At 43.6% G+C, this 22,752-nt stretch overlaps 43 non-coding genes across 43 annotated transcripts in view; all 43 read left to right on the top strand.

Annotated features, from left to right (window-relative positions):
* The first annotated feature begins 743 nt into the window (after positions 1–743).
* Positions 744–815, top strand: trnaq-uug (transfer RNA glutamine (anticodon UUG)). Its single transcript has one exon. It is a non-coding gene; the product is annotated as a tRNA-Gln (tRNA).
* A 546-nt stretch (positions 816–1,361) lies between these two features.
* trnaq-cug (transfer RNA glutamine (anticodon CUG)) lies at positions 1,362–1,433 on the top strand. The gene has a single exon. It is a non-coding gene; the product is annotated as a tRNA-Gln (tRNA).
* A 671-nt stretch (positions 1,434–2,104) lies between these two features.
* trnaq-uug (transfer RNA glutamine (anticodon UUG)) lies at positions 2,105–2,176 on the top strand. Its single transcript has one exon. It is a non-coding gene; the product is annotated as a tRNA-Gln (tRNA).
* A 499-nt stretch (positions 2,177–2,675) lies between these two features.
* On the top strand, positions 2,676–2,748 carry trnaf-gaa (transfer RNA phenylalanine (anticodon GAA)). Its single transcript has one exon. It is a non-coding gene; the product is annotated as a tRNA-Phe (tRNA).
* Positions 2,749–4,105: 1,357 nt separating this feature from the next.
* trnaf-gaa (transfer RNA phenylalanine (anticodon GAA)) lies at positions 4,106–4,178 on the top strand. Its single transcript has one exon. It is a non-coding gene; the product is annotated as a tRNA-Phe (tRNA).
* Positions 4,179–4,278: 100 nt separating this feature from the next.
* On the top strand, positions 4,279–4,350 carry trnaq-uug (transfer RNA glutamine (anticodon UUG)). The gene has a single exon. It is a non-coding gene; the product is annotated as a tRNA-Gln (tRNA).
* A 499-nt stretch (positions 4,351–4,849) lies between these two features.
* Positions 4,850–4,922, top strand: trnaf-gaa (transfer RNA phenylalanine (anticodon GAA)). The gene has a single exon. It is a non-coding gene; the product is annotated as a tRNA-Phe (tRNA).
* Positions 4,923–5,022: 100 nt separating this feature from the next.
* trnaq-uug (transfer RNA glutamine (anticodon UUG)) lies at positions 5,023–5,094 on the top strand. Its single transcript has one exon. It is a non-coding gene; the product is annotated as a tRNA-Gln (tRNA).
* Positions 5,095–5,640: 546 nt separating this feature from the next.
* Positions 5,641–5,712, top strand: trnaq-cug (transfer RNA glutamine (anticodon CUG)). Its single transcript has one exon. It is a non-coding gene; the product is annotated as a tRNA-Gln (tRNA).
* Positions 5,713–6,383: 671 nt separating this feature from the next.
* trnaq-uug (transfer RNA glutamine (anticodon UUG)) lies at positions 6,384–6,455 on the top strand. Its single transcript has one exon. It is a non-coding gene; the product is annotated as a tRNA-Gln (tRNA).
* A 499-nt stretch (positions 6,456–6,954) lies between these two features.
* trnaf-gaa (transfer RNA phenylalanine (anticodon GAA)) lies at positions 6,955–7,027 on the top strand. The gene has a single exon. It is a non-coding gene; the product is annotated as a tRNA-Phe (tRNA).
* Positions 7,028–7,127: 100 nt separating this feature from the next.
* Positions 7,128–7,199, top strand: trnaq-cug (transfer RNA glutamine (anticodon CUG)). The gene has a single exon. It is a non-coding gene; the product is annotated as a tRNA-Gln (tRNA).
* Positions 7,200–7,697: 498 nt separating this feature from the next.
* trnaf-gaa (transfer RNA phenylalanine (anticodon GAA)) lies at positions 7,698–7,770 on the top strand. The gene has a single exon. It is a non-coding gene; the product is annotated as a tRNA-Phe (tRNA).
* Positions 7,771–7,870: 100 nt separating this feature from the next.
* trnaq-uug (transfer RNA glutamine (anticodon UUG)) lies at positions 7,871–7,942 on the top strand. Its single transcript has one exon. It is a non-coding gene; the product is annotated as a tRNA-Gln (tRNA).
* A 671-nt stretch (positions 7,943–8,613) lies between these two features.
* Positions 8,614–8,685, top strand: trnaq-cug (transfer RNA glutamine (anticodon CUG)). The gene has a single exon. It is a non-coding gene; the product is annotated as a tRNA-Gln (tRNA).
* Positions 8,686–9,184: 499 nt separating this feature from the next.
* On the top strand, positions 9,185–9,257 carry trnaf-gaa (transfer RNA phenylalanine (anticodon GAA)). Its single transcript has one exon. It is a non-coding gene; the product is annotated as a tRNA-Phe (tRNA).
* Positions 9,258–9,357: 100 nt separating this feature from the next.
* trnaq-uug (transfer RNA glutamine (anticodon UUG)) lies at positions 9,358–9,429 on the top strand. Its single transcript has one exon. It is a non-coding gene; the product is annotated as a tRNA-Gln (tRNA).
* Positions 9,430–9,975: 546 nt separating this feature from the next.
* trnaq-cug (transfer RNA glutamine (anticodon CUG)) lies at positions 9,976–10,047 on the top strand. Its single transcript has one exon. It is a non-coding gene; the product is annotated as a tRNA-Gln (tRNA).
* Positions 10,048–11,289: 1,242 nt separating this feature from the next.
* Positions 11,290–11,362, top strand: trnaf-gaa (transfer RNA phenylalanine (anticodon GAA)). Its single transcript has one exon. It is a non-coding gene; the product is annotated as a tRNA-Phe (tRNA).
* A 100-nt stretch (positions 11,363–11,462) lies between these two features.
* Positions 11,463–11,534, top strand: trnaq-uug (transfer RNA glutamine (anticodon UUG)). The gene has a single exon. It is a non-coding gene; the product is annotated as a tRNA-Gln (tRNA).
* Positions 11,535–12,032: 498 nt separating this feature from the next.
* trnaf-gaa (transfer RNA phenylalanine (anticodon GAA)) lies at positions 12,033–12,105 on the top strand. The gene has a single exon. It is a non-coding gene; the product is annotated as a tRNA-Phe (tRNA).
* Positions 12,106–12,205: 100 nt separating this feature from the next.
* Positions 12,206–12,277, top strand: trnay-aua (transfer RNA tyrosine (anticodon AUA)). The gene has a single exon. It is a non-coding gene; the product is annotated as a tRNA-Tyr (tRNA).
* A 498-nt stretch (positions 12,278–12,775) lies between these two features.
* On the top strand, positions 12,776–12,848 carry trnaf-gaa (transfer RNA phenylalanine (anticodon GAA)). The gene has a single exon. It is a non-coding gene; the product is annotated as a tRNA-Phe (tRNA).
* Positions 12,849–13,518: 670 nt separating this feature from the next.
* On the top strand, positions 13,519–13,591 carry trnaf-gaa (transfer RNA phenylalanine (anticodon GAA)). Its single transcript has one exon. It is a non-coding gene; the product is annotated as a tRNA-Phe (tRNA).
* Positions 13,592–13,691: 100 nt separating this feature from the next.
* On the top strand, positions 13,692–13,763 carry trnaq-cug (transfer RNA glutamine (anticodon CUG)). Its single transcript has one exon. It is a non-coding gene; the product is annotated as a tRNA-Gln (tRNA).
* Positions 13,764–14,309: 546 nt separating this feature from the next.
* Positions 14,310–14,381, top strand: trnaq-cug (transfer RNA glutamine (anticodon CUG)). The gene has a single exon. It is a non-coding gene; the product is annotated as a tRNA-Gln (tRNA).
* Positions 14,382–15,052: 671 nt separating this feature from the next.
* On the top strand, positions 15,053–15,124 carry trnaq-uug (transfer RNA glutamine (anticodon UUG)). Its single transcript has one exon. It is a non-coding gene; the product is annotated as a tRNA-Gln (tRNA).
* A 499-nt stretch (positions 15,125–15,623) lies between these two features.
* trnaf-gaa (transfer RNA phenylalanine (anticodon GAA)) lies at positions 15,624–15,696 on the top strand. Its single transcript has one exon. It is a non-coding gene; the product is annotated as a tRNA-Phe (tRNA).
* Positions 15,697–15,796: 100 nt separating this feature from the next.
* trnaq-uug (transfer RNA glutamine (anticodon UUG)) lies at positions 15,797–15,868 on the top strand. The gene has a single exon. It is a non-coding gene; the product is annotated as a tRNA-Gln (tRNA).
* A 498-nt stretch (positions 15,869–16,366) lies between these two features.
* Positions 16,367–16,439, top strand: trnaf-gaa (transfer RNA phenylalanine (anticodon GAA)). Its single transcript has one exon. It is a non-coding gene; the product is annotated as a tRNA-Phe (tRNA).
* Positions 16,440–16,539: 100 nt separating this feature from the next.
* On the top strand, positions 16,540–16,611 carry trnaq-uug (transfer RNA glutamine (anticodon UUG)). Its single transcript has one exon. It is a non-coding gene; the product is annotated as a tRNA-Gln (tRNA).
* Positions 16,612–17,282: 671 nt separating this feature from the next.
* On the top strand, positions 17,283–17,354 carry trnaq-cug (transfer RNA glutamine (anticodon CUG)). Its single transcript has one exon. It is a non-coding gene; the product is annotated as a tRNA-Gln (tRNA).
* A 671-nt stretch (positions 17,355–18,025) lies between these two features.
* trnaq-uug (transfer RNA glutamine (anticodon UUG)) lies at positions 18,026–18,097 on the top strand. The gene has a single exon. It is a non-coding gene; the product is annotated as a tRNA-Gln (tRNA).
* Positions 18,098–18,596: 499 nt separating this feature from the next.
* Positions 18,597–18,669, top strand: trnaf-gaa (transfer RNA phenylalanine (anticodon GAA)). The gene has a single exon. It is a non-coding gene; the product is annotated as a tRNA-Phe (tRNA).
* A 671-nt stretch (positions 18,670–19,340) lies between these two features.
* Positions 19,341–19,413, top strand: trnaf-gaa (transfer RNA phenylalanine (anticodon GAA)). Its single transcript has one exon. It is a non-coding gene; the product is annotated as a tRNA-Phe (tRNA).
* Positions 19,414–19,513: 100 nt separating this feature from the next.
* On the top strand, positions 19,514–19,585 carry trnaq-cug (transfer RNA glutamine (anticodon CUG)). The gene has a single exon. It is a non-coding gene; the product is annotated as a tRNA-Gln (tRNA).
* A 499-nt stretch (positions 19,586–20,084) lies between these two features.
* On the top strand, positions 20,085–20,157 carry trnaf-gaa (transfer RNA phenylalanine (anticodon GAA)). Its single transcript has one exon. It is a non-coding gene; the product is annotated as a tRNA-Phe (tRNA).
* A 405-nt stretch (positions 20,158–20,562) lies between these two features.
* On the top strand, positions 20,563–20,635 carry trnaf-gaa (transfer RNA phenylalanine (anticodon GAA)). Its single transcript has one exon. It is a non-coding gene; the product is annotated as a tRNA-Phe (tRNA).
* A 100-nt stretch (positions 20,636–20,735) lies between these two features.
* Positions 20,736–20,807, top strand: trnaq-cug (transfer RNA glutamine (anticodon CUG)). The gene has a single exon. It is a non-coding gene; the product is annotated as a tRNA-Gln (tRNA).
* A 499-nt stretch (positions 20,808–21,306) lies between these two features.
* trnaf-gaa (transfer RNA phenylalanine (anticodon GAA)) lies at positions 21,307–21,379 on the top strand. Its single transcript has one exon. It is a non-coding gene; the product is annotated as a tRNA-Phe (tRNA).
* A 100-nt stretch (positions 21,380–21,479) lies between these two features.
* Positions 21,480–21,551, top strand: trnaq-uug (transfer RNA glutamine (anticodon UUG)). The gene has a single exon. It is a non-coding gene; the product is annotated as a tRNA-Gln (tRNA).
* A 499-nt stretch (positions 21,552–22,050) lies between these two features.
* On the top strand, positions 22,051–22,123 carry trnaf-gaa (transfer RNA phenylalanine (anticodon GAA)). The gene has a single exon. It is a non-coding gene; the product is annotated as a tRNA-Phe (tRNA).
* Positions 22,124–22,689: 566 nt separating this feature from the next.
* The window catches only part of trnaq-cug (transfer RNA glutamine (anticodon CUG)), a 72-nt gene continuing 9 nt past the window's right edge, over positions 22,690–22,752 (top strand). The window contains exon 1 of the tRNA in view: positions 22,690–22,752. This exon is cut by the window's right edge and continues 9 nt beyond it. This is a non-coding gene — a tRNA (tRNA-Gln).

Genomic DNA, 22,752 nt, shown 5'->3' with positions numbered 1-22,752 from the left:
GTAAGGAAAATGCTCTGTTTCAAAGACAAAACCACTGCAGAGAGTGGTGAAACCTAACAAGTGGTTCAGTAAATCACGTTTTTGGAGTACACAGTATCGGTATGTGCTTCTCGTTAGTATAGTGGACAGTATCTCCGCCTGTCACGCGGAACACCGGGGTTCGATTCGCAGACGGGGAGAAAGTTGCCCTTTTTCAAAGGCCAACCATAGCCTTCCACATAGTTTGCCACCCAAGAAAGACACATTAAGTTGTTGCAAGGGTTTTGTTGGAGCTTGGTAGCTTAACTGATTGTGGACAGACAGGTGAGGGTGTTCTTTGTGCTTGTTGATGTTGTGTTTCTAATCAGCTTTTGACATGATAAGTTTATAAGAAATATTCAAGCTAAGCTTTTGATGTGGGTTCCATGGTGTAATGGTTATCACTCTGGACTCTACACAGTATCGGTATGTGCTTCTCGTTAGTATAGTGGACAGTATCTCCGCCTGTCACGCGGAACACCGGGGTTCGATTCGCAGACGGGGAGAAAGTTGCCCTTTTTCAAAGGCCAACCATAGCCTTCCACATAGTTTGCCACCCAAGAAAGACACATTAAGTTGTTGCAAGGGTTTTGTTGGAGCTTGGTAGCTTAACTGATTGTGGACAGACAGGTGAGGGTGTTCTTTGTGCTTGTTGATGTTGTGTTTCTAATCAGCTTTTGACATGATAAGTTTATAAGAAGTATTCAAGCTAAGCTTTTGATGTGGGTTCCATGGTGTAATGGTTAGCACTCTGGACTCTGAATCCAGCGATCCGAGTTCAAATCTCGGTGGAACCTTGTTTTCCTTCAAAATATAATTAATTTGAGAAAACAGGGCAAAATAACACATTGTCTACCTAAAGAGTCTGTAGAGTGGTGAAATACATCCATCATTTTTCATGAACACTGCCTCAACAGAAGCCTTGTAAAAGAACTCTAGATCCTGTACCGTCACTGTGTGGTAAGGAAAATGCTCTGTTTCAAAGACAAAACCACTGCAGAGAGTGGTGAAACCTAACAAGTGGTTCAGTAAATCACGTTTTTGGAGTACACAGTATCGGTATGTGCTTCTCGTTAGTATAGTGGACAGTATCTCCGCCTGTCACGCGGAACACCGGGGTTCGATTCGCAGACGGGGAGAAAGTTGCCCTTTTTCAAAGGCCAACCATAGCCTTCCACATAGTTTGCCACCCAAGAAAGACACATTAAGTTGTTGCAAGGGTTTTGTTGGAGCTTGGTAGCTTAACTGATTGTGGACAGACAGGTGATGCACCGTGAGGTTTCATCTGTGTGCTGCCGAAATGATAAGTTTATAAGAAATCTTCAAGGTAAGCTTTCGACGTGGGTTCCATGGTGTAATGGTTAGCACTCTGGACTCTGAATCCAGCGATCCGAGTTCAAATCTCGGTGGAACCTTGTTTTCCTTCAAAATACAATTAATTTGAGAAAACAGGGCAAAATAACACATCGCCTACCTAAAGATTCTGTAGAGTGTTGAAATACATCCATCGTTTTTCATGAACACTGCCTCAAATGAAGCCTTGTAAAAGAACTCTAGATCCTGTACCGTCACTGTGTGGGAAGGAAAATGCTCTGTTTCAAAGACGAAACCACTGCAGAGAGTGGTGAAACCTAACAAGTGGTTCAGTAAATCACGTTTTTTGGAGTACACAGTATCGTTCTGTGCTCCTCGTTAGTATAGTGGACAGTATCTCCCCCTGTCATGCGGAAGCCCGGGGTTAGATTTCCCGACGAGGAGAAAGTTATCCTTTTTCAAAGGCAAAGCATAGCCTTCCACATAGCTTGTCACCCAAGAAAGACACATTAAATTGTTGCAAGGTTTTTGTTGGAGTTTGCTAGCTTAACTGAACATGGACAGACAGGTTATGCAGCGTGAGGTTTCCTCAGTGTGCTTCCGAAATAGCTCAGTTGGGAGAGCGATAGACTGAAGATCTAAAGGTCCCTGGTTCGATCCTGGGTTTTGGCAGAACACCGGGGGTATTTTTTGTGCTTGTTGTCATTGTGTTTCTAATCAGCTTTTGACATGATAAGTTTATAAGAAATATTCAAGCTATGCTTTTGTCGTGGGTTCCATGGTGTAATGGTTAGCACTCTGGACTTTGAATCCAGTGATCCGAGTTCAAATCTCGGTGGAACCTTGTTTTCCTTCAAAACACAATTAATTTGAGAAAACAGGGCAAAATAACACATCGCCTACCTAAAGAGTCTGTAGAGTGGTGAAATACATCCATCGTTTTTCATGAACACTGCCTCAAATGAAGCCTTGTAAAAGAACTCTAGATCCTGTACCGTCACTGTGTGGTAGGGAAAATGCTCTGTTTCAAAGACGAAACTCTTGCAGAGAGTGGTGAAGCCAAACAAGTGGTTCAGTAAATCACGTTTTTTTGGAGTACACAGAAGCGTTCTGTGCTCCTCGTTAGTATAGTGGACAGAATCTCCGCCTGTCACGCGGAAGCCCGGGGTTAGATTTCCCGACGGGGAGAAAGTTATGCTTTTTCAAAGGCAAAGCATAGCCTTCCACATAGCTTGTCACCCAAGAAAGACACATTAAGTTGTTGCAAGGTTTTTGTTGGAGTTTGCTAGCTTAACCGAACATGGACAGACAGGTGATGCAGCGTGAGGTTTACTCTGTGTGCTGCCGAAATAGCTCAGTTGGGAGAGCGTTAGACTGAAGATCTAAAGGTCCCTGGTTCGATCCCGGGTTTCGGCAGAACACTGAGGGTGTTCTTTGTGCTTGTTGATGTTGTGTTTCTAATCAGCTATTGACATGATAAGTTTAAAAGAAATCTTCAAGGTAAGCTTTCGACAAAATAACACATCGCCTACCTAAAGAGTCTGTAGAGTGGTGAAATACATCCATCGTTTTTCATGAACACTGCCTCAAATGAAGCCTTGTAAAGTCTGTAGAGTGGTGAAATACATCCATCGGTTTTCATGAACACTGCCTCAAATGAAGCCTTGTAAAAGAACTCTAGATCCTGTACCGTCACTGTGTGGTAAGGAAAATGCTCTGTTTCAAAGACAAAACCACTGCAGAGAGTGGTGAAACCTAACAAGTGGTTCAGTAAATCACGTTTTTGGAGTACACAGTATCGGTATGTGCTTCTCGTTAGTATAGTGGACAGTATCTCCGCCTGTCACGCGGAACACCGGGGTTCGATTCCCAGAAGGGGAGAAAGTTGCCCTTTTTCAAAGGCCAACCATAGCCTTCCACATAGTTTGCCACCCAAGAAAGATACATTAAGTTGTTGCAAGGGTTTTGTTGGAGCTTGGTAACTTAACTGATTGTGGACAGACAGGTGGTGCACCGTGAGGTTTCATCTGTGTGCTGCCGAAATAGCTCATTTGGGAGAGCGTTAGACTGAAGATCTAAAGGTCCCTGGTTCGGTCCCGGGTTTCGGCAGACCACTCAGGGTCTTCTTTGTGCTTGTTGACGTTGTGTTTCTAATCAGCTTTTGACATGATAAGTTTATAAGAAATCTTCAAGATAAGCTTTTTACGTGGGTTCCATGGTGTAATGGTTAGCACTCTGGATCCAGTGATCCGAGTTCAAATCTCGGTGGAACCTTGTTTTCCTTCAAAACACAATTAATTTGAGAAAACAGGGCAAAATAACACATCGCCTACCTAAAGAGTCTGTAGAGTGGTGAAATACATCCATCGTTTTTCATGAACACTGCCTCAAATGAAGCCTTGTAAAAGAACTCTAGATCCTGTACCGTCACTGTGTGGTAGGGAAAATGCTCTGTTTCAAAGACGAAACTCTTGCAGAGAGTGGTGAAGCCAAACAAGTGGTTCAGTAAATCACGTTTTTTTGGAGTACACAGAAGCGTTCTGTGCTCCTCGTTAGTATAGTGGACAGAATCTCCGCCTGTCACGCGGAAGCCCGGGGTTAGATTTCCCGACGGGGAGAAAGTTATGCTTTTTCAAAGGCAAAGCATAGCCTTCCACATAGCTTGTCACCCAAGAAAGACACATTAAGTTGTTGCAAGGTTTTTGTTGGAGTTTGCTAGCTTAACCGAACATGGACAGACAGGTGATGCAGCGTGAGGTTTACTCTGTGTGCTGCCGAAATAGCTCAGTTGGGAGAGCGTTAGACTGAAGATCTAAAGGTCCCTGGTTCGATCCCGGGTTTCGGCAGAACACTGAGGGTGTTCTTTGTGCTTGTTGATGTTGTGTTTCTAATCAGCTTTTGACATGATAAGTTTATAAGAAATCTTCAAGGTAAACTTTCTACGTGGGTTCCATGGTGTAATGGTTAGCACTCTGGACTTTGAATCCAGTGATCCGAGTTCAAATCTCGGTGGAACCTTGTTTTCCTTCAAAACACAATTAATTTGAGAAAACAGGGCAAAATAACACATCGCCTACCTAAAGAGTCTGTAGAGTGGTGAAATACATCCATCGTTTTTCATGAACACTGCCTCAAATGAAGCCTTGTAAAAGAACTCTAGATCCTGTACCGTCACTGTGTGGTAGGGAAAATGCTCTGTTTCAAAGACGAAACTCTTGCAGAGAGTGGTGAAGCCAAACAAGTGGTTCAGTAAATCACGTTTTTTTGGAGTACACAGAAGCGTTCTGTGCTCCTCGTTAGTATAGTGGACAGAATCTCCGCCTGTCACGCGGAAGCCCGGGGTTAGATTTCCCGACGGGGAGAAAGTTATGCTTTTTCAAAGGCAAAACATAGCCTTCCACATAGCTTGTCACCCAAGAAAGACACATTAAGTTGTTGCAAGGTTTTTGTTGGAGTTTGCTAGCTTAACCGAACATGGACAGACAGGTGATGCAGCGTGAGGTTTACTCTGTGTGCTGCTGAAATAGCTCAGTTGGGAGAGCGTTAGACTGAAGATCTAAAGGTCCCTGGTTCGATCCCGGGTTTTGGCAGAACACTGAGGGTGTTCTTTGTGCTTGTTGATGTTGTGTTTCTAATCAGCTTTTGACACGATAAGTTTATAAGAAATATTCAAGCCAAGCTTTTGATGTGGGTTCCATGGTGTAATGGTTAGCACTCTGGACTCTGAATCCAGCGATCCGAGTTCAAATCTCGGTGGAACCTTGTTTTCCTTCAAAATATAATTAATTTGAGAAAACAGGGCAAAATAACAAATTGTCTACCTAAAGAGTCTGTAGAGTGGTGAAATACATCCATCATTTTTCATGAACACTGCCTCAACAGAAGCCTTGTAAAAGAACTCTAGATCCTGTACCGTCACTGTGTGGTAAGGAAAATGCTCTGTTTCAAAGACAAAACCACTGCAGAGAGTGGTGAAACCTAACAAGTGGTTCAGTAAATCACGTTTTTGGAGTACACAGTATCGGTATGTGCTTCTCGTTAGTATAGTGGACAGTATCTCCGCCTGTCACGCGGAACACCGGGGTTCGATTCCCAGACGGGGAGAAAGTTGCCCTTTTTCAAAGGCCAACCATAGCCTTCCACATAGTTTGCCACCCAAGAAAGACACATTAAGTTGTTGCAAGGGTTTTGTTGGAGCTTGGTAGCTTAACTGATTGTGGACAGACAGGTGATGCACCGTGAGGTTTCATCTGTGTGCTGCCGAAATGATAAGTTTATAAGAAATCTTCAAGGTAAGCTTTCGACGTGGGTTCCATGGTGTAATGGTTAGCACTCTGGACTCTGAATCCAGCGATCCGAGTTCAAATCTCGATGGAACCTTGTTTTCCTTCAAAATACAATTAATTTGAGAAAACAGGGCAAAATAACACATCGCCTACCTAAAGATTCTGTAGAGTGCTGAAATACATCCATCGTTTTTCATGAACACTGCCTCAAATGAAGCCTTGTAAAAGAACTCTAGATCCTGTACCGTCACTGTGTGGGAAGGAAAATGCTCTGTTTCAAAGACGAAACCACTGCAGAGAGTGGTGAAACCTAACAAGTGGTTCAGTAAATCACGTTTTTTGGAGTACACAGTATCGTTCTGTGCTCCTCGTTAGTATAGTGGACAGTATCTCCGCCTGTCATGCGGAAGCCCGGGGTTAGATTTCCCGACGAGGAGAAAGTTATCCTTTTTCAAAGGCAAATCATAGCCTTCCACATAGCTTGTCACCCAAGAAAGACACATTAAATTGTTGCAAGGTTTTTGTTGGAGTTTGCTAGCTTAACTGAACATGGACAGACAGGTTATGCAGCGTGAGGTTTCCTCAGTGTGCTGCCGAAATAGCTCAGTTGGGAGAGCGATAGACTGAAGATCTAAAGGTCCCTGGTTCGATCCTGGGTTTTGGCAGAACACCGGGGGTATTTTTTGTGCTTGTTGTCATTGTGTTTCTAATCAGCTTTTGACATGATAAGTTTATAAGAAATATTCAAGCTATGCTTTTGTCGTGGGTTCCATGGTGTAATGGTTAGCACTCTGGACTTTGAATCCAGCGATCCGAGTTCAAATCTCGGTGGAACCTTGTTTTTCTTCAAAATATAATTAATTTGAGAAAACAGGGCAAAATAACACATCGTCTACGTAAAGAGTCTGTAGAGTGGTGAAATACATCCATCGTTTTTCATGAACACTGCCTCAAATGAAGCCTTGTAAAAGAACTCTAGATCCTGTACCGTCACTGTGTGGTAGGGAAAATGCTCTGTTTCAAAGACGAAACTCTTGCAGAGAGTGGTGAAGCCAAACAAGTGGTTCAGTAAATCACGTTTTTTTGGAGTACACAGAAGCGTTCTGTGCTCCTCGTTAGTATAGTGGACAGAATCTCCGCCTGTCACGCGGAAGCCCGGGGTTAGATTTCCCGACGGGGAGAAAGCTATCCTTTTTCAAAGGCAAAGCATAGCCTTCCACATAGCTTGTCACCCAAGAAAGACACATTAAGTTGTTGCAAGGTTTTTGTTGGAGTTTGCTAGCTTAACTGAACATGGACAGACAGGTGATGCAGCGTGAGGTGTACTCTGTGTGCTGCCGAAATAGCTCAGTTGGGAGAGCGTTAGACTGAAGATCTAAAGGTCCCTGGTTCGATCCCGGGTTTCGGCAGAACACTGAGGGTGTTCTTTGTGCTTGTTGACGTTGTGTTTCTAATCAGCTATTGGCATGATAAGTTTATAAGAAATCTTCAAGGTAAGCTTTCGACATGGGTTCCATGGTGTAATGGTTAGCACTCTGGACTCTGAATCCAGCGATCCGAGTTCAAATCTCGGTGGAACCTTGTTTTCCTTCAAAATACAATTAATTTGAGAAAACAGGGCAAAATAACACATCGCCTACCTAAAGATTCTGTAGAGTGTTGAAATACATCCATCGTTTTTCATGAACACTGCCTCAAATGAAGCCTTGTAAAAGAACTCTAGATCCTGTACCGTCACTGTGTGGGAAGGAAAATGCTCTGTTTCAAAGACGAAACCACTGCAGAGAGTGGTGAAACCTAACAAGTGGTTCAGTAAATCACGTTTTTTGGAGTACACAGTGTTGTTCTGTGCTCCTCGTTAGTATAGTGGACAGTATCTCCGCCTGTCACGCGGAATACCGGGGTTCGATTCCCCGACGGGGAGAAAGTTATTCTTTTTCAAAGGCAAAGCATAGCCTTCCACATAGCTTTCCACCCAAGAAAGACACATTAAGTTGTTGCAAGGATTTTGTTGGAGCTTGCTAGCTTAACTGAACATGGACAGACAGGTGATGCAGCGTGAGGTGTCCTCTTTGTGCTGCCGAAATAGCTCAGTTGGGAGAGCGTTAGACTGAAGATCTAAAGGTCCCTGGTTTGATCCCGGGTTTCGGCAGAACACTGAGGGTCTTCTTTGTGCTTGTTGATGTTGCGTTTCTAATCAGCTATTGACATGATACGTTTATAAGAAATCTTCAAGGGAAGGTTTCGACATGGGTTCCATGGTGTAATGGTTAGCACTCTGGACTTTGAATCCAGTGATCCGAGTTCAAATCTCGGTGGAACCTTGTTTTCCTTCAAAATACAATTAATTTGAGAAAACAGGGCAAAATAACACATCGCCTACCTAAAGAGTCTGTAGAGTGGTGAAATACATCCATCGTTTTTCATGAACACTGCCTCAAATGAAGCCTTGTAAAAGAACTCTAGATCCTGTACCGTCACTGTGTGGGAAGGAAAATGCTCTGTTTCAAAGACGAAACCACTGCAGAGAGTGGTGAAACCTAACAAGTGGTTCAGTAAATCACGTTTTTTGGAGTACACAGTATCGTTCTGTGCTCCTCGTTAGTATAGTGGACAGTATCTCCGCCTGTCACGTGGAAGACCGGGGTTCGATTCCCCGACGGGGAGAAAGTTATTCTTTTTCAAAGGCAAAGCATAGCCTTCCACATAGCTTTCCACAAAAGAAAGACACATTAAGTTGTTGCAAGGATTTTGTTGGAGCTGGCTAGCTTAACTGAACATGGACAGACAGGTGATGCAGCGTGAGGTTTCCTCTTTGTGCTGCTGAAATAGCTCAGTTGGGAGAGCGTTAGACTGAAGATATAAAGTTCCCTGGTTCGATTCCGGGTTTCGGCAGACCACTCAGGGTCTTCTTTGTGCTTGTTGATGTTGTGTTTCTAATCAGCTTTTGACATGATAAGTTTATAAGAAATCTTCAAGGTAAGCTTTCGACGTGGGTTCCATGGTGTAATGGTTAGCACTCTGGACTTTGAATCCAGTGATCCGAGTTCAAATCTCGGTGGAACCTTGTTTTCCTTCAAAATACAATTAATTTGAGAAAACAGGGCAAAATAACACATCGCCTACCTAAAGAGTCTGTAGAGTGGTGAAATACATCCATCGTTTTTCATGAACACTGCCTCAAATGAAGCCTTGTAAAAGAACTCTAGATCCTGTACCGTCACTGTGTGGTAGGGAAAATGCTCTGTTTCAAAGACGAAACTCTTGCAGAGAGTGGTGAAGCCAAACAAGTGGTTCAGTAAATCACGTTTTTTTGGAGTACACAGAAGCGTTCTGTGCTCCTCGTTAGTATAGTGGACAGAATCTCCGCCTGTCACGCGGAAGCCCGGGGTTAGATTTCCCGACGGGGAGAAAGTTATGCTTTTTCAAAGGCAAAGCATAGCCTTCCACATAGCTTGTCACCCAAGAAAGACACATTAAGTTGTTGCAAGGTTTTTGTTGGAGTTTGCTAGCTTAACCGAACATGGACAGACAGGTGATGCAGCGTGAGGTTTACTCTGTGTGCTGCCGAAATAGCTCAGTTGGGAGAGCGTTAGACTGAAGATCTAAAGGTCCCTGGTTCGATCCCGGGTTTCGGCAGAACACTGAGGGTGTTCTTTGTGCTTGTTGATGTTGTGTTTCTAATCAGCTTTTGACATGATAAGTTTATAAGAAATCTTCAAGGTAAACTTTCTACGTGGGTTCCATGGTGTAATGGTTAGCACTCTGGACTTTGAATCCAGTGATCCGAGTTCAAATCTCGGTGGAACCTTGTTTTCCTTCAAAACACAATTAATTTGAGAAAACAGGGCAAAATAACACATTGTCTACCTAAAGAGTCTGTAGAGTGGTGAAATACATCCATCATTTTTCATGAACACTGCCTCAACAGAAGCCTTGTAAAAGAACTCTAGATCCTGTACCGTCACTGTGTGGTAAGGAAAATGCTCTGTTTCAAAGACAAAACCACTGCAGAGAGTGGTGAAACCTAACAAGTGGTTCAGTAAATCACGTTTTTGGAGTACACAGTATCGGTATGTGCTTCTCGTTAGTATAGTGGACAGTATCTCCGCCTGTCACGCGGAACACCGGGGTTCGATTCCCAGACGGGGAGAAAGTTGCCCTTTTTCAAAGGCCAACCATAGCCTTCCACATAGTTTGCCACCCAAGAAAGACACATTAAGTTGTTGCAAGGGTTTTGTTGGAGCTTGGTAGCTTAACTGATTGTGGACAGACAGGTGATGCACCGTGAGGTTTCATCTGTGTGCTGCCGAAATGATAAGTTTATAAGAAATCTTCAAGGTAAGCTTTCGACGTGGGTTCCATGGTGTAATGGTTAGCACTCTGGACTCTGAATCCAGCGATCCGAGTTCAAATCTTGGTGGAACCTTGTTTTCCTTCAAAATACAATTAATTTGAGAAAACAGGGCAAAATAACATATCGCCTACCTAAAGATTCTGTAGAGTGTTGAAATACATCCATCATTTTTCATGAACACTGCCTCAAATGAAGCCTTGTAAAAGAACTCTAGATCCTGTACCGTCACTGTGTGGGAAGGAAAATGCTCTGTTTCAAAGACGAAACCACTGCAGAGAGTGGTGAAACCTAACAAGTGGTTCAGTAAATCACGTTTTTTGGAGTACACAGTATCGTTCTGTGCTCCTCGTTAGTATAGTGGACAGTATCTCCGCCTGTCATGCGGAAGCCCGGGGTTAGATTTCCCGACGAGGAGAAAGTTATCCTTTTTCAAAGGCAAATCATAGCCTTCCACATAGCTTGTCACCCAAGAAAGACACATTAAATTGTTGCAAGGTTTTTGTTGGAGTTTGCTAGCTTAACTGAACATGGACAGACAGGTGATGCAGCGTGAGGTTTACTCTGTGTGCTGCCGAAATAGCTCAGTTGGGAGAGCGTTAGACTGAAGGTCTAAAGGTCCCTGGTTTGATCCCGGGTTTCGGCAGAACACTGAGGGTGTTCTTTGTGCTTGTTGACGTTGTGTTTCTAATCAGCTATTGACATGATAAGTTTATAAGAAATCTTCAAGGTATGCTTTCGACGTGGGTTCCATGGTGTAATGGTTAGCACTCTGGACTCTGAATCCAGCGATCTGAATTCAAATCTCGGTGGAACCTTGTTTTCCTTCAAAATACAATTAATTTGAGAAAACAGGGCAAAATAACACATCGTCTACCTAAAGATTCTGTAGAGTGTTGAAATACATCCATCGTTTTTCATGAACACTGCCTCAAATGAAGCCTTGTAAAAGAACTCTAGATCCTGTACCGTCACTGTGTGGTAGGGAAAATGCTCTGTTTCAAAGACGAAACTCTTGCAGAGAGTGGTGAAGCCAAACAAGTGGTTCAGTAAATCACGTTTTTTTGGAGTACACAGAAGCGTTCTGTGCTCCTCGTTAGTATAGTGGACAGAATCTCCGCCTGTCACGCGGAAGCCCGGGGTTAGATTTCCCGACGGGGAGAAAGTTATCCTTTTTCAAAGGCAAAGCATAGCCTTCCACATAGCTTGTCACCCAAGAAAGACACATTAAGTTGTTGCAAGGTTTTTGTTGGAGCTTGGTAGCTTAACTGAACATGGACAGACAGGTGATGCAACGTGAGGTGTCCTCTTTGTGCTGCCGAAATAGCTCAGTTGGGAGAGCGTTAGACTGAAGATCTAAAGGTCCCTGGTTTGATCCCGGGTTTCGGCAGAACACTGAGGGTCTTCTTTGTGCTTGTTGATGTTGTGTTTCTAATCAGCTTTTGACATGATAAGTTTATAAGAAATCTTCAAGCTAAGCTTTCGACGTGGGTTCCATGGTGTAATGGTTAGCACTCTGGACTTTGAATCCAGTGATCCGAGTTCAAATCTCGGTGGAACCTTGTTTTCCTTCAAAATACAATTAATTTGAGAAAACAGGGCAAAATAACACATCGCCTACCTAAAGAGTCTGTAGAGTGGTGAAATACATCCATCGTTTTTCATGAACACTGCCTCAAATGAAGCCTTGTAAAAGAACTCTAGATCCTGTACCGTCACTGTGTGGGAAGGAAAATGCTCTGTTTCAAAGACGAAACCACTGCAGAGAGTGGTGAAACCTAACAAGTGGTTCAGTAAATCACGTTTTTTGGAGTACACAGTATCGTTCTGTGCTCCTCGTTAGTATAGTGGACAGTATCTCCGCCTGTCACGCGGAAGACCGGGGTTCGATTCCCCGACGGGGAGAAAGTTATTCTTTTTCAAAGGCAAAGCATAGCCTTCCACATAGCTTTCCACCCAAGAAAGACACATTAAGTTGTTGCAAGGATTTTGTTGGAGCTTGCTAGCTTAACTGAACATGGACAGACAGGTGATGCAGCGTGAGGTTTACTCTGTGTGCTGCCGAAATAGCTCAGTTGGGAGAGCGTTAGACTGAAGATCTAAAGGTCCCTGGTTCGATCCCGGGTTTCGGCAGAACACTGAGGGTGTTCTTTGTGCTTGTTGACGTTGTGTTTCTAATCAGCTTTTGACATGATAAGTTTATAAGAAATCTTCAAGATAAGCTTTTGATGTGGGTTCCATGGTGTAATGGTTAGCACTCTGGACTATAAATCCAGCGATCCGAGTTCAAATCTAGGTGGAACCATGTTTTCCTTCAAAATACAATTAATTTGAGAAAACAGGGCAAAATAACACATCGCCTACCTAAAGAGTCTGTAGAGTGGTGAAATACATCCATCGTTTTTCATGAACACTGCCTCAAATGAAGCCTTGTAAAAGAACTCTAGATCCTGTACCGTCACTGTGTGGGAAGGAAAATGCTCTGTTTCAAAGACGAAACCACTGCAGAGAGTGGTGAAACCTAACAAGTGGTTCAGTAAATCACGTTTTTTGGAGTACACAGTATCGTTCTGTGCTCCTCGTTAGTATAGTGGACAGTATCTCCGCCTGTCACGCGGAAGACCGGGGTTCGATTCCCCGACGGGGAGAAAGTTATTCTTTTTCAAAGGCAAAGCATAGCCTTCCACATAGCTTTCCACCCAAGAAAGACACATTAAGTTGTTGCAAGGATTTTGTTGGAGCTTGCTAGCTTAACTGAACATGGACAGACAGGTGATGCAGCGTGAGGTTTACTCTGTGTGCTGCCGAAATAGCTCAGTTGGGAGAGCGTTAGACTGAAGATCTAAAGGTCCCTGGTTCGATCCCGGGTTTCGGCAGAACACTGAGGGTGTTCTTTGTGCTTGTTGACGTTGTGTTTCTAATCAGCTTTTGACATGATAAGTTTATAAGAAATCTTCAAGATAAGCTTTTGATGTGGGTTCCATGGTGTAATGGTTAGCACTCTGGACTCTAAATCCAGCGATCCGAGTTCAAATCTAGGTGGAACCTTGTTTTCCTTCAAAATACAATTAATTTGAGAAAACAGGGCAAAATAACACATCGCCTACCTAAAGAGTCTGTAGAGTGGTGAAATACATCCATCGTTTTTCATGAACACTGCCTCAAATGAAGCCTTGTAAAAGAACTCTAGATCCTGTACCGTCACTGTGTGGGAAGGAAAATGCTCTGTTTCAAAGACGAAACCACTGCAGAGAGTGGTGAAACCTAACAAGTGGTTCAGTAAATCACGTTTTTTGGAGTACACAGTATTGTTCTGTGCTCCTCGTTAGTATAGTGGACAGTATCTCCGCCTGTCACGCGGAAGACCGGGGTTCGGTTCCCCAACGGGGAGAAAGTTATTCTTTTTCAAAGGCAAAGCATAGCCTTCCACATAGCATTCCACCCAAGAAAGACACATTAAGTTGTTGCAAGGATTTTGTTGGAGCTTGCTAGCTTAACTGAACATGGACAGACAGGTGATGCAGCGTGAGGTTTCCTCTTTGTGCTGCCGAAATAGCTCAGTTGGGAGAGCGTTAGACTGAAGATCTAAAGGTCCCTGGTTCAATCCCGGGTTTCGGCAGAACACTGAGGGTGTTCTTTGTGCTTGTTGATGTTGTGTTTCTAATCAGCTTTTGACATGATAAGTTTATAAGAAGTATTCAAGCTAAGCTTTTGATGTGGGTTCCATGGTGTAATGGTTAGCACTCTGGACTCTGAATCCAGCGATCCGAGTTCAAATCTCGGTGGAACCTTGTTTTCCTTCAAAATATAATTAATTTGAGAAAACAGGGCAAAATAACACATTGTCTACCTAAAGAGTCTGTAGAGTGGTGAAATACATCCATCATTTTTCATGAACACTGCCTCAACAGAAGCCTTGTAAAAGAACTCTAGATCCTGTACCGTCACTGTGTGGTAAGGAAAATGCTCTGTTTCAAAGACAAAACCACTGCAGAGAGTGGTGAAACCTAACAAGTGGTTCAGTAAATCACGTTTTTGGAGTACACAGTATCGGTATGTGCTTCTCGTTAGTATAGTGGACAGTATCTCCGCCTGTCACGCGGAACACCGGGGTTCGATTCGCAGACGGGGAGAAAGTTGCCCTTTTTCAAAGGCCAACCATAGCCTTCCACATAGTTTGCCACCCAAGAAAGACACATTAAGTTGTTGCAAGGGTTTTGTTGGAGCTTGGTAGCTTAACTGATTGTGGACAGACAGGTGATGCACCGTGAGGTTTCATCTGTGTGCTGCCGAAATGATAAGTTTATAAGAAATCTTCAAGGTAAGCTTTCGACGTGGGTTCCATGGTGTAATGGTTAGCACTCTGGACTCTGAATCCAGCGATCCGAGTTCAAATCTCGGTGGAACCTTGTTTTCCTTCAAAATACAATTAATTTGAGAAAACAGGGCAAAATAACACATCGCCTACCTAAAGATTCTGTAGAGTGTTGAAATACATCCATCGTTTTTCATGAACACTGCCTCAAATGAAGCCTTGTAAAAGAACTCTAGACCCTGTACCGTCACTGTGTGGGAAGGAAAATGCTCTGTTTCAAAGACGAAACCACTGCAGAGAGTGGTGAAACCTAACAAGTGGTTCAGTAAATCACGTTTTTTGGAGTACACAGTATCGTTCTGTGCTCCTCGTTAGTATAGTGGACAGTATCTCCGCCTGTCATGCGGAAGCCCGGGGTTAGATTTCCCGACGAGGAGAAAGTTATCCTTTTTCAAAGGCAAAGCATAGCCTTCCACATAGCTTGTCACCCAAGAAAGACACATTAAATTGTTGCAAGGTTTTTGTTGGAGTTTGCTAGCTTAACTGAACATGGACAGACAGGTTATGCAGCGTGAGGTTTCCTCAGTGTGCTTCCGAAATAGCTCAGTTGGGAGAGCGATAGACTGAAGATCTAAAGGTCCCTGGTTCGATCCTGGGTTTTGGCAGAACACCGGGGGTATTTTTTGTGCTTGTTGTCATTGTGTTTCTAATCAGCTTTTGACATGATAAGTTTATAAGAAATATTCAAGCTATGCTTTTGTCGTGGGTTCCATGGTGTAATGGTTAGCACTCTGGACTTTGAATCCAGTGATCCGAGTTCAAATCTCGGTGGAACCTTGTTTTCCTTCAAAACACAATTAATTTGAGAAAACAGGGCAAAATAACACATCGCCTACCTAAAGAGTCTGTAGAGTGGTGAAATACATCCATCGTTTTTCATGAACACTGCCTCAAATGAAGCCTTGTAAAAGAACTCTAGATCCTGTACCGTCACTGTGTGGTAGGGAAAATGCTCTGTTTCAAAGACGAAACTCTTGCAGAGAGTGGTGAAGCCAAACAAGTGGTTCAGTAAATCACGTTTTTTTGGAGTACACAGAAGCGTTCTGTGCTCCTCGTTAGTATAGTGGACAGAATCTCCGCCTGTCACGCGGAAGCCCGGGGTTAGATTTCCCGACGGGGAGAAAGTTATGCTTTTTCAAAGGCAAAGCATAGCCTTCCACATAGCTTGTCACCCAAGAAAGACACATTAAGTTGTTGCAAGGTTTTTGTTGGAGTTTGCTAGCTTAACCGAACATGGACAGACAGGTGATGCAGCGTGAGGTTTACTCTGTGTGCTGCCGAAATAGCTCAGTTGGGAGAGCGTTAGACTGAAGATCTAAAGGTCCCTGGTTCGATCCCGGGTTTCGGCAGAACACCGGGGGTATTTTTTGTGCTTGTTGTCATTGTGTTTCTAATCAGCTTTTGACATGATAAGTTTATAAGAAATATTCAAGCTATGCTTTTGTCGTGGGTTCCATGGTGTAATGGTTAGCACTCTGGACTTTGAATCCAGTGATCCGAGTTCAAATCTCGGTGGAACCTTGTTTTCCTCCAAAACACAATTAATTTGAGAAAACAGGGCAAAATAACACATCGCCTACCTAAAGAGTCTGTAGAGTGGTGAAATACATCCATCGTTTTTCATGAACACTGCCTCAAATGAAGCCTTGTAAAAGAACTCTAGATCCTGTACCGTCACTGTGTGGTAGGGAAAATGCTCTGTTTCAAAGACGAAACTCTTGCAGAGAGTGGTGAAGCCAAACAAGTGGTTCAGTAAATCACGTTTTTTGGAGTACACAGTGTTGTTCTGTGCTCCTCGTTAGTATAGTGGACAGTATCTCCGCCTGTCACGCGGAATACCGGGGTTCGATTCCCCGACGGGGAGAAAGTTATTCTTTTTCAAAGGCAAAGCATAGCCTTCCACATAGCTTTCCACCCAAGAAAGACACATTAAGTTGTTGCAAGGATTTTGTTGGAGCTTGCTAGCTTAACTGAACATGGACAGACAGGTGATGCAGCGTGAGGTGTCCTCTTTGTGCTGCCGAAATAGCTCAGTTGGGAGAGCGTTAGACTGAAGATCTAAAGGTCCCTGGTTTGATCCCGGGTTTCGGCAGAACACTGAGGGTCTTCTTTGTGCTTGTTGATGTTGCGTTTCTAATCAGCTATTGACATGATACGTTTATAAGAAATCTTCAAGGGAAGGTTTCGACATGGGTTCCATGGTGTAATGGTTAGCACTCTGGACTTTGAATCCAGTGATCCGAGTTCAAATCTCGGTGGAACCTTGTTTTCCTTCAAAATACAATTAATTTGAGAAAACAGTGCAAAATAACACATCGCCTACCTAAAGAGTCTGTAGAGTGGTGAAATACATCCATCGTTTTTCATGAACACTGCCTCAAATGAAGCCTTGTAAAAGAACTCTAGATCCTGTACCGTCACTGTGTGGGAAGGAAAATGCTCTGTTTCAAAGACGAAACCACTGCAGAGAGTGGTGAAACCTAACAAGTGGTTCAGTAAATCACGTTTTTTGGAGTACACAGTATCGTTCTGTGCTCCTCGTTAGTATAGTGGACAGTATCTCCGCCTGTCACGTGGAAAACCGGGGTTCGATTCCCCGACGGGGAGAAAGTTATTCTTTTTCAAAGGCAAAGCATAGCCTTCCACATAGCATTCCACCTAAGAAAGACACATTAAGTTGTTGCAAGGATTTTGTTGGAGCTTGCTAGCTTAACTGAACATGGACAGACAGGTGATGCAGCGTGAGGTTTCCTCTTTGTGCTGCCGAAATAGCTCAGTTGGGAGAGCGTTAGACTGAAGATCTAAAGGTCCCTGGTTCGATCACGGGTTTCGGCAGAACACTGAGGGTGTTCTTTGTGCTTGTTGACGTTGTGTTTCTAATCAGCTATTGACATGATAAGTTTATAAGAAATCTTCAAGGTAAGCTTTCTACGTGGGTTCCATGGTGTAATGGTTAGCACTCTGGACTCTGAATCCAGCGATCCGAGTTCAAATCTCGGTGGAACCTTGTTTTCCTTCAAAATATAATTAATTTGAGAAAACAGGGCAAAATAACACATCATCTACCTAAAGAGTCTGTAGAGTGGTGAAATACATCCATCGTTTTTCATGAACACTGCCTCAAATGAAGCCTTGTAAAAGAACTCTAGATCCTGTACCGTCACTGTGTGGTAAGGAAAATGCTCTGTTTCAAAGACGAAACCACTGCAGAGAGTGGTGAAACCTAACAAGTGGTTCAGTAAATCACGTTTTTTGGAGTACACAGTATCGTTCTGTGCTCCTCGTTAGTATAGTGGACAGTATCTCCGCCTGTTACGCGGAAAACCGGGGTTCGATTCCCCGACGGGGAGAAAATTATTCTTTTTCAAAGGCAAAGCATAGCCTTCCACATAGCTTTCCACAAAAGAAAGACACATTAAGTTGTTGCAAGGATTTTGTTGGAGCTGGCTAGCTTAACTGAACATGGACAGACAGGTGATGCAGCGTGAGGTTTCCTCTTTGTGCTGCTGAAATAGCTCAGTTGGGAGAGCGTTAGACTGAAGATATAAAGGTCCCTGGTTCGATTCCGGGTTTCGGCAGACCACTCAGGGTCTTCTTTGTGCTTGTTGATGTTGTGTTTCTAATCAGCTTTTGACATGATAAGTTTATAAGAAATCTTCAAGGTAAGCTTTCGACGTGGGTTCCATGGTGTAATGGTTAGCACTCTGGACTTTGAATCCAGTGATCCGAGTTCAAATCTCGGTGGAACCTTGTTTTCCTTCAAAATACAATTAATTTGAGAAAACAGGGCAAAATAACACATCGCCTACCTAAAGAGTCTGTAGAGTGGTGAAATACATCCATCGTTTTTCATGAACACTGCCTCAAATGAAGCCTTGTAAAAGAACTCTAGATCCTGTACCGTCACTGTGTGGTAGGGAAAATGCTCTGTTTCAAAGACGAAACTCTTACAGAGAGTGGTGAAGCCAAACAAGTGGTTCAGTAAATCACGTTTTTTTGGAGTACACAGAAGCGTTCTGTGCTCCTCGTTAGTATAGTGGACAGTATCTCCGCCTGTCACGCGGAAGCCCGGGGTTAGATTTCCTGACGGGGAGAAAGTTATCCTTTTTCAAAGGCAAAGCATAGCCTTCCACATAGCTTGTCACCCAAGAAAGACACATTAAGTTGTTGCAAGGTTTTTGTTGGAGTTTGCTAGCTTAACTGAACATGGACAGACAGGTGATGCACCGTGAGGTTTCTTCTATGTGCTGCCGAAATAGCTCAGTTGGGAGAGCGTTAGACTGAAGATCTAAAGGTCCCTGGTTCGATCCCGGGTTTCGGCAGAACACTGAGGGTGTTCTTTGTGCTTGTTGACGTTGTGTTTCTAATCAGCTATTGACATGATAAGTTTATAAGAAATCTTCAAGGTAAGCTTTCGAAGTGGATTCCATGGTGTAATGGTTAGCACTCTGGACTCTGAATCCAGCGATCCGAGTTCAAATCTCGGGGGCACCTTGTTTTCCTTCAAAATACAATTAATTTGAGAAAACAGGGCAAAATAACACATCGCCTACCTAAAGATTCTGTAGAGTGTTGAAATACATCCATCGTTTTTCATGAACACTGCCTCAAATGAAGCCTTGTAAAAGAACTCTAGATCCTGTACCGTCACTGTGTGGTAGGGAAAATGCTCTGTTTCAAAGACGAAACTCTTGCAGAGAGTGGTGAAGCCAAACAAGTGGTTCAGTAAATCACGTTTTTTTGGAGTACACAGAAGCGTTCTGTGCTCCTCGTTAGTATAGTGGACAGAATCTCCGCCTGTCAGGCGGAAGCCCGGGGTTAGATTTCCCGACGAGGAGAAAGTTATCCTTTTTCAAAGGCAAAGCATAGCCTTCCACATAGCTTGTCACCCAAGAAAGACACATTAAATTGTTGCAAGGTTTTTGTTGGAGTTTGCTAGCTTAACTGAACATGGACAGACAGGTGATGCAGCGTGAGGTTTACTCTGTGTGCTGCCGAAATAGCTCAGTTGGGAGAGCGTTAGACTGAAGATCTAAAGGTCCCTGGTTCGATACCGGGTTTCGGCAGAACACTGAGGGTGTTCTTTGTGCTTGTTGACGTTGTGTTTCTAATCAGCTATTGACATGATAAGTTTATAAGAAATCTTCAAGGTATGCTTCCGACGTGGGTTCCATGGTGTAATGGTTAGCGCTCTGGACTCTGAATCCAGCGATCCGAGTTCAAATCTCGGTGGAACCTTGTTTTCCTTCAAAATACAATTAATTTGAGAAAACAGGGCAAAATAACACATTGCCTACCTAAAGATTCTGTAGAGTGTTGAAATACATCCATCGTTTTTCATGAACACTGCCTCAAATGAAGCCTTGTAAAAGAACTCTAGATCCTGTACCGTCACTGTGTGGTAGGGAAAATGCTCTGTTTCAAAGACGAAACTCTTGCAGAGAGTGGTGAAGCCAAACAAGTGGTTCAGTAAATCACGTTTTTTTGGAGTACACAGAAGCGTTCTGTGCTCCTCGTTAGTATAGTGGACAGAATCTCCGCCTGTCACGCGGAAGCCCGGGGTTAGATTTCCCGACGGGGAGAAAGTTATCCTTTTTCAAAGGCAAAACATAGCCTTCCACATAGCTTGTCACCCAAGAAAGACACATTAAGTTGTTGCAAGGTTTTTGTTGGAGTTTGCTAGCTTAACCGAACATGGACAGACAGGTGATGCAGCGTGAGGCTTACTCTGTGTGCTGCCGAAATAGCTCAGTTGGGAGAGCGTTAGACTGAAGATCTAAAGGTCCCTGGTTCGATCCCGGGTTTCGGCAGAACACTGAGGGTCTTCTTTGTGCTTGTTGATGTTGCGTTTCTAATCAGCTATTGACATGATAAGTTTATAAGAAATCTTCAAGGTAAGCTTTCGACGTGGGTTCCATGGTGTAATGGTTAGCACTCTGGTGGTTCAGTAAATCACGTTTTTTTGGAGTACACAGAAGCGTTCTGTGCTCCTCGTTAGTATAGTGGACAGAATCTCCGCCTGTCACGCGGAAGCCCGGGGTTAGATTTCCCGACGGGGAGAAAGTTATCCTTTTTCAAAGGCAAAGCATAGCCTTCCACATATCTTATCACCCAAGAAAGACACATTAAGTTGTTGCAAGGTTTTTGTTGGAGTTTGCTAGCTTAACTGAACATGGACAGACAGGTGATGCAGCGTGAGGTTTCCTCTGTGTGCTGCCGAAATAGCTCAGTTGGGAGAGCGTTAGACTGAAGATCTAAAGGTCCCTGGTTCGATCCCGGGTTTCGGCAGAACACTGAGGGTGTTCTGTGTGCTTGTTGACGTTGTGTTTCTAATCAGCTATTGACATGATAAGTTTATAAGAAATCTTCAAGGTAAGCTTTCGAAGTGGGTTCCATGGTGTAATGATTAGCACTCTGGACTCTGAATCCAGCGATCCGAGTTCAAATCTCGGTGGAACCTTGTTTTCCTTCAAAATACAATTAATTTGAGAAAACAGGGCAAAATAACACATCGCCTACCTAAAGATTCTGTAGAGTGTTGAAATACATCCATCGTTTTTCATGAACACTGCCTCAAATGAAGCCTTGTAAAAGAACTCTAGATCCTGTACCGTCACTGTGTGGTAGGGAAAATGCTCTGTTTCAAAGACGAAACTCTTGCAGAGAGTGGTGAAGCCAAAAAAATGGTTCAGTAAATCACGTTTTTTTGGAGTACACAGAAGCGTTCTGTGCTCCTTGTTAGTATAGTGGACAGATTCTCCACCTGTCACGCAGAAGCCCAGGGTTAGATTTCCCGACGAGGAGAAAGTTATTCTTTTTCAAAGGCAAAGCATAGCCTTCCACATAGCTTTCCACCCAAGAAAGACACATTAAGTTGTTGCAAGGATTTTGTTGGAGCTTGCTAGCTTAACTGAACATGGACAGACAGGTGATGCAGCGTGAGGTGTCCTCTTTGTGCTGCCGAAATAGCTCAGTTGGGAGAGCGTTAGACTGAAGATCTAAAGGTCCCTGGTTTGATCCCGGGTTTCGGCAGAACACTGAGGGTCTTCTTTGTGCTTGTTGATGTTGCGTTTCTAATCAGCTATTGACATGATACGTTTATAAGAAATCTTCAAGGTAAACTTTCTACGTGGGTTCCATGGTGTAATGGTTAGCACTCTGGACTTTGAATCCAGTGATCCGAGTTCAAATCTCGGTGGAACCTTGTTTTCCTTCAAAATACAATTAATTTGAGAAAACAGGGCAAAATAACACATCGCCTACCTAAAGAGTCTGTAGAGTGGTGAAATACATCCATCGTTTTTCATGAACACTAACTCAAATGAAGCCTTGTAAAAGAACTCTAGATCCTGTACCGTCACTGTTTGGTAGGGAAAATGCTCTGTTTCAAAGACGAAACTCTTGCAGAGAGTGGTGAAGCCAAACAAGTGGTTCAGTAAATCACGTTTTTTTGGAGTACACAGAAGCGTTCTGTGCTCCTCGTTAGTATAGTGGACAGAATCTCCGCCTGTCACGCGGAAGCCCGGGGTTAGATTTCCCGACGGGGGGAAAGTTATCCTTTTTCAAAGGCAAAACATAGCCTTCCACATAGCTTGTCACCCAAGAAAGACACATTAAGTTGTTGCAAGGTTTTTGTTGGAGTTTGCTAGCTTAACCGAACATGGACAGACAGGTGATGCAGCGTGAGGTTTACTCTGTGTGCTGCCGAAATAGCTCAGTTGGGAGAGCGTTAGACTGAAGATCTAAAGGTCCCTGGTTCGATCCCGGGTTTCGGCAGAACAATGAGGGTCTTCTTTGTGCTTGTTGATGTTGCGTTTCTAATCAGCTATTGACATGATAAGTTTATAAGAAATCTTCAAGGTAAGCTTTCGACGTGGGTTCCATGGTGTAATGGTTAGCACTCTGGTGGTTCAGTAAATCACGTTTTTTTGGAGTACACAGAAGCATTCTGTGCTCCTCGTTAGTATAGTGGACAGAATCTCCGCCTGTCACGCGGAAGCCCGGGGTTAGATTTCCCGACGGGGAGAAAGTTATTCTTTTTCAAAGGCAAAGCATAGCCTTCCACATAGCTTTCCACCCAAGAAAGACACATTAAGTTGTTGCAAGGTTTTTGTTGGAGTTTGCTAGCTTAACTGAACATGGACAGACAGGTGATGCAGCGTGAGGTTTCCTCTGTGTGCTGCCGAAATAGCTCAGTTGGGAGAGCGTTAGACTGAAGATCTAAAGATCCCGGGTTTCGGCAGAACACTGAGGGTGTTCTTTGTGCTTGTTGACGTTGTGTTTCTAATCAGCTATTGACATGATAAGTTTATAAGAAATCTTCAAGGTAAGCTCTTGACGTGGGTTCCATGGTGTAATGGTTAGCACTCTGGACTCTGAATCCAGCGATCCGAGTTCAAATCTCG

The sequence above is a fragment of the Astyanax mexicanus genome, chromosome 15, assembly GCF_023375975.1.
Source record: "Astyanax mexicanus isolate ESR-SI-001 chromosome 15, AstMex3_surface, whole genome shotgun sequence".
Taxonomy (NCBI): domain Eukaryota; kingdom Metazoa; phylum Chordata; class Actinopteri; order Characiformes; family Acestrorhamphidae; genus Astyanax; species Astyanax mexicanus.
The sequence above is the reverse complement of the archived record's forward strand: the minus strand, read 5'-3'. Positions and strand labels throughout refer to the sequence as shown.